This window comes from Chlorocebus sabaeus, chromosome 10, assembly GCF_047675955.1.
Source record: "Chlorocebus sabaeus isolate Y175 chromosome 10, mChlSab1.0.hap1, whole genome shotgun sequence".
NCBI classification, from domain to species: Eukaryota; Metazoa; Chordata; class Mammalia; order Primates; family Cercopithecidae; genus Chlorocebus; species Chlorocebus sabaeus.
Genome location: NC_132913.1, coordinates 66,226,271 through 66,242,628, shown reverse-complemented (window position 1 = coordinate 66,242,628; position 16,358 = coordinate 66,226,271). Strand labels below are relative to the sequence as shown.

General features: G+C 36.1%; 1 protein-coding gene across 1 annotated transcript in view; it reads left to right on the top strand.

The window, feature by feature from the left end:
- CCDC141 (coiled-coil domain containing 141) overlaps positions 1–16,358 on the top strand; it is a 223,061-nt gene that overhangs the window by 112,448 nt on the left and 94,255 nt on the right. The gene's annotated exons all lie outside the window — the stretch shown is intronic.

Sequence of the window (16,358 nt, the reverse complement as noted above, 5' to 3'; positions counted from 1 at the left end):
GGCTAGACAAGTCAAATATTCGCATATCTGGGAGGATAGGAGTCGGCAAGATGAGGACGGAGGCAGTAGATTGCATTTATTTAGACTTAAATCTTTTCATGGGGATCATGACACATTTGTTTCAGTTTCTTGCTTCTGTTTGAACACTCCAGTGTCTTCTAGGCATTCAAAGTGTTTGGTTTGAATATTTGACTGATTGATAAAAGGTGCACTTACAGAAGACTGTTGACTAATAATGACTGATTATTTTTTAAGTTCTTAAAATTTTTCAGCATTTGGTTTATCTGTTTAGGAGGTTAATTTTTTTCATTGAATTATATGGCAATTGATTCTATTTGTATGAAACTCAAGTTTTATCAGTGAAAATTCTATCGAAAGCCCCAAATGCTAAGCACAAGAGATCACCAGAATTGCATAGGATGCTGCTTCCTTTAATACAAAAAAAAAAAAAGGCAGTATATCGTGTACACATAATTTATACATCCCTTGGGGTTATATTCACGATAAATGTGGAGTTATGGTTTCCTCTAGCCTGAAGACAGTCTGGAGTAGAATATTTGTTAATGTTTGACCTTAGTAGGCCACAGTTTTTCTCATAGTTTATAGCTGTATTTCCACCTCTGATGTGCATAAACAAAAAAGCATATAGATATTATTTCCATCAATATTATTAAGTTGCAGGTACAAGGGATGTAAAAAATAATTTTTAAAAGACTACTTTTTGAGCAGTTTTAAGTTCACAGCAAAATTAAGAGGAAGGTGTAGAGATTTCCCATATACACCTTGCCCCCACACATTCATAGTCTCCCCCATTATCAACATCCTCACCAGAGTGGTGCATTTAATGGACCTACATTGACACATCATTATTACCCAAAGTTCATAGCTTATATTAGGGTTCACTCTTGGTTTTGTACAGTCTATGGGTTTGGACAAATGTATGATGACATGTATTGAATGATTGAACATCATTGAATTATACAGATATTCTTGCTACCCTAAAACTCCTCTGTGCTCTGCCTGTTCATTCTTTTCCACACCCCCAACTCCTGACAACCACTGATCTTTTTATTGTCTTCATAGTTTTGCCTTTTCCAGAATGTCATGTAGTTAGAATTGTACAGTATGTAGGCTTTCAGATTGACGTTTTTCACTTAGTAATATGTATTTAAGTTTCCTTTATATCTTTTCATGACTTCATAGTTCATTCCTGTTTAGAAATAAATAATATTCTAGATAAGCCTGCATGACATGGGAGACTCCATCTCTACAAAATATTTAGCGAGGTGTGGTGGTGCATGCCTGTGGTCCCAGCCACTCAGGAGGCTGAGGTGGGGGGATTGTTTGAGCCTGGGAGGTTCCATACAAGTATATCCACTTTCTTTAGGGTCCTGAACTACTCTGCATCTTGTGCAGAAGCTGAGTACCGCCCCATGTACTCAAGTAGTTTTCAAGCCAAACTGTTTTTGAAAAGTGAGGCAGAGAAACCTATTTCTCTACAGCATTCCTGAGAGTAAATTTATTTTCCTTTTTATTTTTATTTTTTGAGATGCGGGTCTCGCTCTGTCACTCAGGCTGGAGCACAGTGGTGCAATCATAGCTTGCCACAGCCTCGACATCCTGGGTTCAAGTGATCCTCCCACCTCAGCCTCCCGAGCACCTGGGACTGCAGCTGCACACCACCACACCTGGCTAATTTTGGTTTTATTATTTTTTTTTTTTTGTAGAGATGGGGTCTTGCTATGTTTCTCAGTCTGGTCATGAACTCCTGGCCTCAAGTGATTCTCCCACCTCAGCCCTCTAAAGTGCTGGGATTACAGACATGAACCATCATACCTGGCAAATTTATTTTCTAAAAAAAAAAAAAAAAGATTAGTTTATTTATTGGGATTTCTTTTTTTTATTTATTTCTGTGAAGCATTCTTTCCAATGTAAGATTTTCCTTCCGAACTATGGGTTGGGCTATAGAGCCATCAATCTTAATCCACCTTTAATTACAAATTACAAAAATGTGGACTAATTATTTAGACTGATTCAGTCAAATGAAAATGAATGCTCAAATATAACTTATAGATACAAAAAGGTTCTAAACATATTTGCCATGAATTTCAGACACTAGAGAATTCACTGGCAAGATAACTGGTTATTAAGACTTCAGGAGTCTCCGAATCATATGGGTTGAGAGAGACCACCATCAGTCTATATGCACAACCGAGAGTGGTGCTCTATTCTGGGGTGATCCAGGACAGCTTTCTGGAATGATGGGGCTTGAACGGATGGATAGAATATGAGTTGTTGGTTAGGAGGGGCTGGTCAAACCAGAATATGGCAGAATAAGGCAAACAGCAATCAAATCAGGCTGTCTATGATGAGAGTTAAAGTCCTCGTAATGTGTAAGCCAGAGAAGAGAGGCTAAGGAGAGTTGTCCTAGAGGCAATAGACATCCACAGCCATTCTGTAGGAAAGAAATAATAATTCATGGTCATGACAGAAAAGTAGACTTCCACAGGTTGGGAAATAGAAGAGATTCCTGAAGCAATGAGAGGTAGGCCTAGATGACCTCAAAACTTTCTTTAATTTTCAAATCCTGTAAACGAGATAGGATGTACATTTCAATATCAATTATGCTTGTTATATTGAAAGCAAGACAAGCGTAAAAAACACCTTTCCAGAGCTGGTTGAAAGGAATAAGTCTGGGTGGGGGAAGTAGCAGTATTTTTTTAAAGTAGACAGTATCTTACCTTGGTATTCCCAGCACATAGGACAGTGCCTGATATGAAAAGGACATCTGATTGATGTCTGTGTAGTAAGTCTTTTACGTTGTGAAGAAGAAACATCCTTTTAGTTTTTCTTTGTGATTCCCTGGTAACTTTAGATAATCACTTAGCCTTCTTTTATCTATCTATCCACCTATTATCTTTAAAACCATTTTTGTAGCCCTCAGAGTAGAGTTACACTTCCCTTTTGGTTTACCTTATTGTCTTCACCTTTATTCTCTGTCTCCCTCACATTCTCATTCTCACAGGCACCTACTCTAATGGGCTCAACTTTTGTCTTTAGACATAGTCCTATTTCTAAAATATAGAGTTACATGTTTTAATTTTCATAAATAGTATGAAGTCATAGATCTCATATTGTTTTTTGCCATAACACTCTTTGCATCTAGTTTATACAGTTCTTTGTGTTCTTCAGTATGCTAATTTCTAGTTGCAATGTAAATTTGGAAAGTTGTATTACATACATGATGTTCTACTTATATCCTTCTTAACTTGTCACTGCCTCCCCCTATTTCTTTATTCCTTTCTATTCTCTGATCTTATAGCGCACTCATTCTTCTGCTGTACTCCTTCTGCCATTCAGCCCTTCTGCCAAGTTCTTCACTTCAGTTATTACATTTTTCATGCCCAATTGCTGACATTGATTCTTCTTCACAAATGGTTTTCTGTTTTACCTATCTAATGTATTTCCTCATATCTTAAGACATACTTTTTAACATATTAAATTTTTGGTCTGTCCAGTGCATTAATTCTGCTTCTTCTGTATTTCAGTGTTGCTTGTGGTCAGCAGATGTTGTTTATCCCTGTGAGTTAATGTTCCATTGGGATATCAGTAACTGTAGTAAGTTGGGGATATGAAAGCCAGTGCTCTAACTTACCCCTTCTGGGTGAGCTGGGGAGAGTACCCTAAGTGCAGATGACTTCTTTTGCTACAATTAGTATTCAGCCATTCCCATTTGTCCCCCAACACCCCCCCTCCACCACACAAACAAAAGAGTATACCCCTTGGACGACCTCCCAGTGACTGGATTCTGGACCTTGCTTTTATCCATGACCTATTTCTCTGGGTGGTATTCTACCCAGCTCACATGGTGGAGAGTTGGTATGGACACATGAAGAAACAGATCAGGTTGCCTGCCTCTCTAATATCAACTATCCATCTGATTAGATTTCCATGGGGTTCTGTTTTTTCTCTCTTACTGGTACTGGACTGAGGGTACTATTTTCTATCCAAAAAAGGTACAAAGATGAGCAACGACCAGGGAGGTAAGGAGAGAAAGCATCACACCTAAAAAGTTCTCCCCTGACATATCTCCTGTCTATGGCTTCCAAACTTATTGTGTGTAGACAGCCATGTGCCCTGAGACTCAACTACCTTTTGTCTCCCACAGAAGAGTTCTGTGATCTACAAAACCTTACTTTCACTTTACAGAAAGAACCAGCTACATAATTTGTGGGGCCCAGTGCAAAATAAAATTACGGAAAGTTTTCTTAAAATATTATTGAGAAGTTCAGTATAGGGACAGCATGGGACCCTTTTAAACATAAGGTTCTGTGTGATTGCACAGGTCAGTTGACCATGAAGTCAGTCCTATATATAGGGTTAGGATTTCTGGAAAGACCTGGCAGCCTTTGCTGAATATACATTTTCCTTAGCCACTTTATTAACCTCTTCTCACTTGAATTAGCAGGCTTCCCACAACAAACCAAAAGAAAAAAAAACATGCAGATTAGATTAGAGAAAATGGAATTATAATGACAAAATGTTTATAGTTCTATATTCTTTGTCTTCCCTTACTCCAGAACAGAATATGTTCTGTGAGCAATGCAATATCTAGAAGTTGACTATAATGCTATAGTTGGTTGCATCTACATGGAGAAAAACAGGTGTAAACCCCTGCTATGACATTCACTACATAGTGAATGAAATACCTTGGGTACATTACATACCTGTGAGCCCCACTTTCCTTACCTGTAAGCCTTGAAAATTCAATTAGAAAAGTTTTAAGACAATAATAGTGGGAGACTTCAGCACTCTACTGACAGTATTAGACAGATAATTCAAGGCAGAAAATTAACAAAGATATTCAAGACCTGAACTCAACGTTGGACCAAATGGATATGTTAGACACCTATAGAACTCTTCATCCCAAAAAAAACCAGAATATACATTATTTTCATCACCACATGGCACATACTCTAAAATTGACCACATAATTGGACATAAAACAATCCTCAGCAAATGGGAAAGAACTGAAATCATACCAAACACACTCTCAGACCACAGCACAATGAAAATAGAAATTAAGACAAGGAGAATCACTTAAAACCATGCAATTACATGAAAATTAAACAACATGCTCCTCGGTGACTTTTGGGTAAACAGTGAAATTAAGGCAAAAATCAAAAAGTTCTTTGGAACTAATGAGAACAAAGATACAACATACTAGGATACAGCTAAGGCAGTGTTAAGAGGGAAATTCATAGCACTAAATGCCCAACATTTAGTGTTCTCCCCTAAATGTCTTTCTAACATCAAAAAGTTAGAAAGATCTCAAACTAACAACCTATCATCTCAACAGAAAGAATTAGAGAAAAGAACAAATCAACCCTAAAGCTAACAGAAGACAAGAAGTAACCCAAATCAGAGCTGAACTGAAAGAAATGAAGACATGAAAAAACATTCAAGAGATCAGTGAATCCAGAAGTTGGTTTTTTGAAAAACTTAGTAAGATAGATTGACTGCCAGCTACAGTAATAAAGGAGAAAAGAGAGAAGATCCAAATAAACATCATTTGAAATAATGAAGGGAATGTTACCACTTACCCCACAGAAATAAAAATCACCATCAGAAGCTACAACGAACACCTTGATACAGACCTAAAAAAATTCCTAGACACATATACCTCCCAAGACTGAATCATGAAGAAATGGATTCTCAGAACAGACCAATAATGAACTCCAAAATTGAATAAATAATAAATAGCCTATCAACAAAAATAAAGCCTAAGACCAGATAGATTCATAGCCAAATTCCACCAGAGGTTCAAAGAAGAGCTGGAACCATTCCTCCAACAACTATTCCCAAAAATTGAGGAGGAGGGACTCCTCCTCAACTCATTCTATGAGGCCAAAACCTGGCAGAGACACAACAAAAAATGAAAACCAGGTCAATATCCTTGATGAATATTGATGCAGAAATCCTCAACAAAACACTTACAAACCAAATTGAGCAGCACATCAAAAAGCTAATCCACCACAATCAAGTAGGCTTCATCCCTGGGATGCAAGGTTGGTTCAACATATGCAAATCAATAATTGTGATTCATCACATAAACAGAACTAAATTAAGCACCGCTTCATTTTAAAAATCTTCAATAAACTAGATATTGAAGGAACATACTTCCAAATAATAAGAGGCATCTATGACAAACCCACAGCCAACATTATACTGAAAGGGCAAATGCTGGAAGCCTGGCACAAGACAAGGATGCCCTCTTTCACCACTCTTATTCAACATAGTATTGGAAATCCTAGCCAGAGCAATCAGGCAAGAGAAAGAAATAAAGTGCATCCAAGTTGGAAGAGAGGAAGTCAAAGTCTCTCTTTATGCAGATGACATGATTCTATATCTAGAAAACCCCATAGTCTTGGTCAAAAGCTCCTTCAGCTGATAACTTCAGCAAAGTTTCAGGATACAAAACCAATGTACAGAAATAATTAGCATTCCTATACACCAACAACAGCCACGCCAAGAGCCAAATCAGAAAGGCAATCCCATTCACAGTTGCTGCAAAAAAAAAGTAAATTCCTAGCTAACCAGGGAGGTGAAAGATCTCTACAATGAGAATTAGAAAACGCTGCCCAAAGAATTTACAGATGACACAAACAAATGGAAACACATTCCATACTCATGGATAGGAAGAATGAATATCATTAATATGGCCATACTACACAAAGCAATTTACAGATTCAACCCTATTCTTATCAAAATATCAATGACATTCTTCACAGAAGTAGAAAAACCTATTTTAAAATTCATATAAAATCAAAAAGAGCCCAAATAGCCAAGGCAATCCTAAACAAAAAGAACAAAGCTGGAAGCATTATGTTACCAAACTTCAAACTATACTACAGGGCCACAGTAACCAAAACAGCATGGTATTAGTACAAAAACAGGTACATAGACCAAGGAAACAGAATAGGGAATCCAGAAATAAGGCCACAAACCTATGACCACCTGATCTTCAAAAAAGCTGACAAAAACAAGTGATAGGGTAAAGACTCCTTTTTTAATAAATACTGGAATAATTGACTAGCCATATGCAGAAGATTAAAGGTGGACCCTTCCTTACACCATATGCAAAACTCAACTCAAGATAGGCTGATTAAGGACTTAAATGTAAAACCCAAAACTATAAAAACCCTGGAAGACAACTTGGGCAATATTGTCCCAGACATAGGAATAGGCAACGACTTCATGACAAAGACACCCAAAACTATTGCAACAAAGCAAAAATTGACAAGTGGGATCTCATTAAACTAAAGAGCTTCTGCACAGCAAAATAAACTATCAACAGAGTAAACAGACAACCTACAGAATGGGAGAAAATATTTATAAACTACGCATCTGACAAAGGTCTAATATCCAGCATCTATAAGGAACTTAAACAAATGTACAAGAGAAAAACAAACAACTCCATTAAAAAGTGGGCAAAGGACATCAACAGACTTTCTCAAAAGAAGACATATGTGTAGCCTGAAAAAAAAGCTCAATGTTACCGATTATTAGAGATTATTAGCCTGAAAAAAAGCTCAATATTACTGATTATTAGACAAATGCAAATTGAAACCACAATGAGATACCATCTCACACCAATCTGAATGGCAAAGTCAAAAAATAACAGATGCTGGTGAAGTTGTGGAGCAAAGGGAATACTTAAACACACGGTTGATGGGAATGTGTAAATCACAGTATGGAGACTCCTCAAAGCTAAAAGCAGAACTACCATTCAACCCAGCAATCTCATTACTGGGCATATACCCAGATGAATAGAAGTCATTCTACCATAAAGACATATGCATGTCAATGTTCATTGTAGCACTATTCACAACAGTGAAGACATAAAATTATCCTAAATGCCCATCAATGACAGGTTGGATAAAGAAAATTTGGTACATATACACCATGGAATACTATGCAGCCATAAAAAAGAATGAGATCATGTCTTTTGCATGAACATGGATGGAGCTGGAGGCTATTATCCTTAGCAAACTAATGCAGTAACAGAAAACAAAATATTGCGTGTTTTCACATATAAATGAGAGTCAAATGATGAGCACTTATGAATACAATGAAGAAAACAGACGACACTGGGGTCTCCATCCTGGGGTGGAGGATGGGGGAAGGAAGAGGATCAGAAAAGATAACTATTGGGGACTGGGCTTAATGCCAGGGTGATGAAATAATCTGTACAACAAACCCCGTGACACGAGTTCACCTATGTAACAAACCTTCACTGTATCCCTGAACATAAAATAAAAGTTAAAAAAAAAGATAATGTTTGTGAACACATCCATGTTTTAGTAGTGGCTCCAAAAATATTGTTTGGTTTCCTTTCCCATCCATAGTGTAAACTTCCAAATAGTTTTTATCTGTGGTTTTTCAACAATCTAATTTCTTGTTCATGGAAAAGAAATTCAATTTTGTATGTCCTTAAGTAGTAAGCAGCATATTACATTTTGGACTTTTGTTTGGGTGTGGATATGAGGCACAGAATAGGAAATGTTCCTTTCAAAGAAGATTTAACATAGAAATAAGGCATCAAGCTGAGGATTCATTAGTGAAGCTCCTATAAATAATCTGGTAACACAGAGAAAGCAGGTGTTCTCTGCTACCCACAGCTAAATTCAACAGCAGGAAGCTGGTGTATATGGCTTGTTAGTCTACTCAGTGAGTTCTTTCTAAGTAAACTTTGAAAATGTCTCCATCATTTCTTACTGGAATACATTCAGAACAAGAAATACAGCAACTTTCATAGCTCTTAATAAGTGTGATACTTTATTCAGAACATATTGAAATAAATGAACTAAAGGATTTTTAAATATGACCTTTGACTGTGGGTAATTGTTTTAAATTATACTTTCTTTACCGAATATGAAAATTCTTTTTTTCTTTTACATGTGTAAGAGACAAAGAAATAGCAGACATGGATAATTATAAACTGTCCTTTGGTTTAAAACCTTAAATACTCTTAAATTGTATTATAAATCACCTTGATGCTCCAAAGCTTGAAATCAGCCTTTGAAACTCAGAATTTGTTGTAGGATGTATTAAAATACTATGCAAACAAATACTTGCTAATTATTTTTTTTGAGGGGGTATGATCAGTCCTTCTCTTACACATCAGAAATAATGTTCATATAATAGAACTCCCTTCATGAACCAATCTGTACTTCTATAGCTTCAACCCTTGGTTAAGTTCAGGCCCTTTCTAGTTTGTGCCATGGGGGAATGTGTGGATTAGTGCTTCTCGACTCTGGCTGCACACTGGAGTCACCTAGAGGGTGTTGAAAAAATACTGATGTCTGCATCTCATTCCCAGAGATTCTATGTAGGTTTTGGTGGGCATCTGCCTTGAAAAAAATAATATTAATCTTAAAATGTTAGAGTTTCTGTTAAAAAAGAAATCTAGATTTCCTGTTTTTTTAAAAAACTGGAAGATCTGGCATTATCAGCTCATCTTCCCACATAGACATAGTGACTCCTGGCTGGAGCCCAGTAATACCTGTTTCTTTTAGAAAAGGTATGTGCACATCAGTCTGCCACAGTCCTTAGTTTGCCACTATTCCTCATGACCTACCTCCCCTTTTAGCCTTACTTCACTCATTCACATTATGTGCCTGGCTGCTGTAAACATTTGGATTCGAGACCAGATGGGCAATTAAATATCATCAAAGCAAAGTATAGCTTAAACTGATTTGCATTTTGGGAGATTACCTTGGAAACAATGTGAACGACAGTAATGGGAGGGAGATAAAAGACAGAAAATCACTTAAGAAACTACTGTGGTTTGAATGGGAGTGACTTCAGGAAGGGCATGATCTCTTTCGAGATGGAGGTTATTAATCTCCATCTTTAAGGCTTAAAGGAAACTTATATAGCCTTGTTATTCAAGGTGTGACTCCCAGAGAGCAACAGCAGCATCAGAGAGTTGTTAGAGATTTAGAATCTCAAATCCACCCATCACACTTACAGAATGAGACTGTGTTTTAACAAATTCCCCAAGAGGATTTGTATTCATGCTAAAATTTAAGAGGCACCAAATTAGACGTTTCGCCCATGTGTTTCATGTATGTTCATGTTCCTCTTAATTTTTATAGATGACTTCTTATATTGTCGTCTTTTATTATGACATATATGGTTTATGAAGTTCTTCATTAATAATAATTTTTAAAGTTCTGGGAAAGAAGCAAAACTGAAATTTTGTATAGAAACATCATCTTCAGTGTTTTAATATAGCAGCATTCACATATCTCAGCTTCAAGATTAAAACCATCTTCCACGATTCATCATCTAATCCGATTTTCCAAGTCATTGAAAATATTTTCTAGTCATTATTGAGTGATTTCATAAATTGGATTTGTGATCTTGGCCCCAAGTTCCTTCAAATAATATTATTTGGAGATCTTCAGAAAATACCAATGCTTAGGTGCTTAGGTCCCACAGAAACTTTAGTCAAAGGGAAGAGTTCAGTTTAAAGTTAAAAAATATTTATAAATATAGGATAAGAAGTAAAGCAGAATATCCCACAAGCTTATTTAAGTAATTTAAATGTGTAATTATCATCAGTAGAGCCAATGCAAGAAAGTGACTCTTTCAAAATATGTTTATTGTTTTATTTTTCTGATTACACAGTACCTTCTCATCTTAGGAAAAATAGAAATGACATAAAACTAAACAAAAGAAAATTAAAATCACACTGTATGTGGGTGTATATGGAAATAGGAAGGAAATATAAAACATTTACATATGAGTGTTCCAAAACTGTGTATTATGTGCATGTATATACTATATATTTTGTGTATACATATCTGTATGTATACACAAAAAATTGTATGTGTTGTTTTACAATGTGATGCTTTTTCCAATTAACATTATATCATAAGCATTTCCTCATTTTAACACATATTTTAAATGTGTTTTCTAAGGATTACATGTTACCAAACCGTGTAGATATACATTATGTGAAGTGGCAACATATAGCATCTTAGACTACTTAGCAGAGAGTGAATGGGATGCTCCCAGGCAGCATACAGCATGGCAGCACTCAGGCAAGGGAACTGGAGTTAAATTTGAGCATCTCTGCTTACTTCTGATATAATCTTGGGCAAATTTTTTGTGTATTTGGGCCTAAGTTCCAGTCCCTTTTTGTGAAAGGGGGTAACAATTGTACCTAATTTACAGTTTGTTGTGAAGATTAAATGTCGTTTATAACAGGTTTTTTTGTGTGTTTTTTTGTTTGTTTTTTTGGTTTTTTTTGGTTTTGTTTTTTTGAGACTGAGTCTCACTTTGTCGCCCAGGCTGGAGTGCAGTGGCATGATCTTGGCTTATTCAGGCTCCACCTTCCAGGTTCAAGCAATTCTCTTGCCTCAGCCTCTTGAGTAGCTGGGATTACAGGCATGCGCAACCATGCCCCGGTTGATTTTCTTATTTTTAGTAGAGACAGGGTTTCATCATGTTGGCCAGGCTGGTCTCGAACTCCTCACCTCAAGTGACCTGCCCTCCTCAGCCTCCCACAGTGCAGGGATTACAGGTATGAGTCACCACACCTGGCCATATGTAACAGTTCTTGGCACAATGCCTGGCACAACAGAAACACAACATCGTCTGGGCTTTAAGAAAATAATGGTAAAGTAAATATTACATAAAATTTATCATTAGTGACATTTAGTAAATTAGTATTGTGTAACTATCATGGCTACCTAGTTCAGAATATTTGCATAACTCCAAAAAGAAACACCATAACCATTAAGCAGTCAGTCTTCATTCCTGTCTCCCCTCAGCCCCTGACAACAACTAATCTGCTTTCTGTGTCCATGTATTTACCTATTCTGGAAACACCATTAAATAAAATAATATTTAATGGCTTTTTGTGTCTGAATTCTTTCACTTTGCATGTTTTTCAGGTCTATCCATGTTGCAGCATGTATTAACACTTCTTTTTTTATACTGAATAATATTCCATTGCATGGATATACCACCTTTCATTTATCCATACATCAGTTGATAGACATTTGGGTTGTTTTCACCTTTTGTCTAGTGTTAATAGTGCTGCTATGAACATTCATGTATATGTATATTTTTGAATACCTCTTTTCAATTCTTTTCGGTAATACCTAGGAGTAGAATTGCTAGATCGTATGGAGTTTCTATGCTTAACTTACGAGAAATTACTATGCTATTTTTCCATAGCAGCTGCTCTGTTTTATATTTCTACCAGAAAGGTAGAAGATTCCAATTTCTCTAAATCCTCTCCAGCACTTGTTTTCTTTCATTTTGTTTGATTTTTAAAGTCATCTTAGTCTGCATCAAGTGCTAGTTCATTGTGATTCTTATTTGCATTTCCCTAATAACTAATGATGTTGCAGATCTTTTCATTTACTGACTGGCCATTTGTATATCTTCCTTAAAAAAAAAAGTCTATTCAAGCCCTTTGACCAAAATGTTCTTTGCTAAGTAAAAATTTTAATTTTGATAAAGTTTATCTATCTTAATTTTTTTGGTTATGTTTTTGGTGTCATATCTAAGAAACCATCACCAAATCCAAAGTTATGAAAATTTATCCCTTATGTTTTCTTATAAGAATTGGATGGCTTTAGTGTATATATTTAGATCTTTGTTCCATTTTGAGTTAATGTTTTGTATGCTGTGAGGTAAGGGTCTAACTTCATTAGTTTGCATGTGGATATTCAATTGTCCCTGCACAATTTGTTGGAAAAAAATATTCTTTCTCTGTTGAATGACTTTGGCACACTCACTGAAAATTAATTGACCACAAATGTGTGGGTTTATTTCTGGGCTCTTCTATTCTGTAAATCTATATGTCTATCTTCATGCCAGTTTGCCACACTGCTTTGATTACTGTAGGATTGTAGTAAGTTTTAAAATCTGGAAGTGTACGTTCTCTAATTTTCTTCTTATTTATCAAGATTGTTTTGGCTATTCAGGATCCTTTGCAATTCCACATTAATATTTGGATCAGCATTTCCATTTCTTCAAAAAAGGCCAGTGAGATTCTGATAGGGATTGCATTGTATCCCTAGAATACTCTGGGGAGTATTGCCATCTTAACATTAAATTCTCCAATTCATGATCATGTGATATCTTGTCATTTATTTAGGTTTTTCATTTTTTAACAGTGTTTTGTAATTTTCCTTGTATAAGTTTTCGATCTCCTTGATTACATTTATTCCTAGGTATTTTACATTTTTTTGATGCTACTGTGAATGAAATCATTTTCTTAATTTCCTTTTCAGTTTGTTCAATGCTATTCTATAGAAACACAAGTGATTTTTTTTGAGTGTTGGTTTTATACTCTCCAACTCTACTGATTTAATTTATTTGCTTTAATTTTTAAAAATTATCCCTTAGAGTTTTCAGCATGTAAGATCATATCATCTGCAAGTTTCCCCTTCCATATTCTTTGTTCATTTGTGTTTTGCTCATCTGTCTAGTTGTAAAAAGCTGCTATTTCACTGTATTCTAGACCAGAGCTTCTCAAACTATAGTGTACTCATGAATTACCCATACATTTTAAAAGGCAAATTCTGATTCATCAGGTTTAGAGTGGGACCTTAATATCTACATTACTAACAAGCTGCAGGGTAATGATGCTGCGGGTCTCAGGGCTGCCTTTTGGATAACAAAGGTTATAAGGGAAATAACTGCACAATGTAAGAGAGTATAAGTAATAAAGTCAGAATACTGGGTCATTGTTAAAACTCAGAAGATATAAGTCAAAATAAATCTTTGAGTCTCTTAAGGTGTGGACATACTTGCCCAAGCTTACAGCTTAATTTTTGTTGTTGTTTTTATTTAGTCCTAGATACATTACTGAGGTAATTGAAGATCAAAAGATAAGTATTTAAATGTTCTGATTGTTCATTTTCAAAAATACGAATATTTCCTCAGAAGTAGCCCTTATATTTAGTAACAAAGGAGCTACTTATATGTCTCATGGGTAGTTAAAGAGGTATGTAGCAATATCCAGAGTTTGCATAATCATAGTGTCCAGGATATCCAAATATTTTCCAAGTGTATCACAGGCATTGTTGAACAATTTTCATTTCATTGCTGCACTTATTAACCTGTATAAAGAAGCTGACTCTTCTGCTATTTGAACTTTGATTATCTCCCCAAATTCCTTCACCAAAGGTATGTGAAAAAATTGTAAAATCACTATAAAATATATTGCTTCAATAAATCAGCTCATATATCTGATGATTACAAAGAAAATTAATACAATGAAAGACAGTCTGTTTTTATAATGTTTCATCTAATTTAAAAATAAAGTGGGGTCTGAATCTGAAATGTCTCAAGGCAGAAATTAGTGAGTTCTCCAAAGAGTAAGACACCTGCAGCAGAGCATTTCAATTCCTCTGTCTTCCTTTTAGTGAATAATTTGTTTTACTCATCTGATTCTTTAATGAACTTTCCAATTAAAAGCAGATGTCATTTTTCACAGAACATAAATTAGAAATCATTTTATTACTAACAGGCAAAATATATACAAATAGTATTGAATTTGCCAGCAAGCACTGGGAATGTCCACACAATGATGGGATTTTCATATTGGTGACCCTATTCTAGCCTTAACTTGCAGCTCAATTTAAAGCTTAGTGGACCCTATGTTTTAATTTCCAAGGGAAAGTTGAATTTAGAAAGTCCCTCCGAAATATTTATGCCCATCTAAGAAAGGGCTGAGTTAAGAAAGCAAATAAAGAACATTGTGCTCTATGATCTATGATCATGAGGTTTAAAACTACCTGCTGTTATTTTGCTTACAGAATCTTTACCAGCTTGTTAAGTTTAAATGCTTAGAAAATCATTTTTAGTTTTGACTTTTACAAAAATTCCTCACACATCTTTTTTGTTTTTTTCCTGGTATTTGTCAGCCCTTAAATAAAATGTCCCGGAAAGCATGGCTTTTTACAGTTAATACTATTATATTGCATGGTATTTTGCTATCATGATAATAATAGTGAAACTGAATCTACTTTAAGTGAACACCTGAGAGGACTTCTTATACCTTAACACAGTCATTCCCTGAACCGCCTACAACCTTCCTGTGCTAATTTAGCCATTTAGTGACTTATTTAATGCCCTAGCCTTCGCTTTCCTTGACTTTTTTTACTCCAAAGACCTATTTTCAGCTAGCTGCAGCTTCCCACTCCTGTGGCCACAACACTTTGTTTTATAGCATCACCCAAAACTGCTCTCATCACCACCTCCGTGCTTGCTTTCTTTTCCTGGTCTCTGTCCTTGTGCTACTCAGCATGTGCTACTCAATCACCTGGTTTCTCTGTTTCTTCCTAATTCTGAAACAATTAGCATAATTATTCTAGTCGTAATTTATCTGTTACCAGTTAGCCTTTCAAATCCCTTTATTTATCATCTGTTAATTCCCTGCTCCATACCCCTTAACAACTAGTCCAAAACCTTCGTGCTCTTTTAAAATGCTCAACTATCATGGAGCCAGGCTTTAACTAACCTCAGACTTTAACTAACCAGACTAACTAAAGTCACTTAGTCCCACAGAGTGGAATTGGTTGTTCTTTTCTTCTCTGCCCAAACTTTTTGTCTCTTCCTTGCTTCTCTCTTTTACTTCTTTCCCCTCATTTCCAGGAGAAATGGATCCTATTCTAAATCCCACTGGTTCTATCTCCTATTCACTTTATATCTCTTTTCATTCTTAGTATCTCATTTTTCTGTCACCCTTCACTCCTCACCCCACCTCCACTCCTTTTTTTGCCTAGATAACTCCCACAGCTTGTTTGAGGTCTCAGCTCAGACATCGCTTCCTATAGGAAACTCTTACTAATTCTCTGGAAACCATTAGCTCCATTTCTCTATGATCCAGAATCGTCCTCCACATTTTCTTGATAACACCGACCCCCTTGCTTCAGTGCTCTGGCTCGGGCTCTCTCTCCTGCTTGGGACATGGTGGGTCATCCTTGCCCTCTCCCAAGACCCACCTCTACGCTCACCAGGTGAAATTCCTGTGCGTGTTTAAGACCCAGTAAGACGGCTTCTCAGATACCCCAAAGCAGAAACTGATTCACTTTCTGCTACACACTTGTTTTGTTTTCCATTTGAGCTTGTGTTCATAAAAGGTGCTGAATAATGCTTTTTAGATGGTTCCACATTCAGCGTAGGAGAGTTATGGAATGCCCATCCCGGTATCATTTGTGGCTGGTTCACAGATTATTGACTATGGAATGAGAGTCCTGTGCATATACTTAGTGGTGAACTGAAACCCAGAGCCTGCAAAGAGATGAGTTGAAGAAATTCTAGCTTTC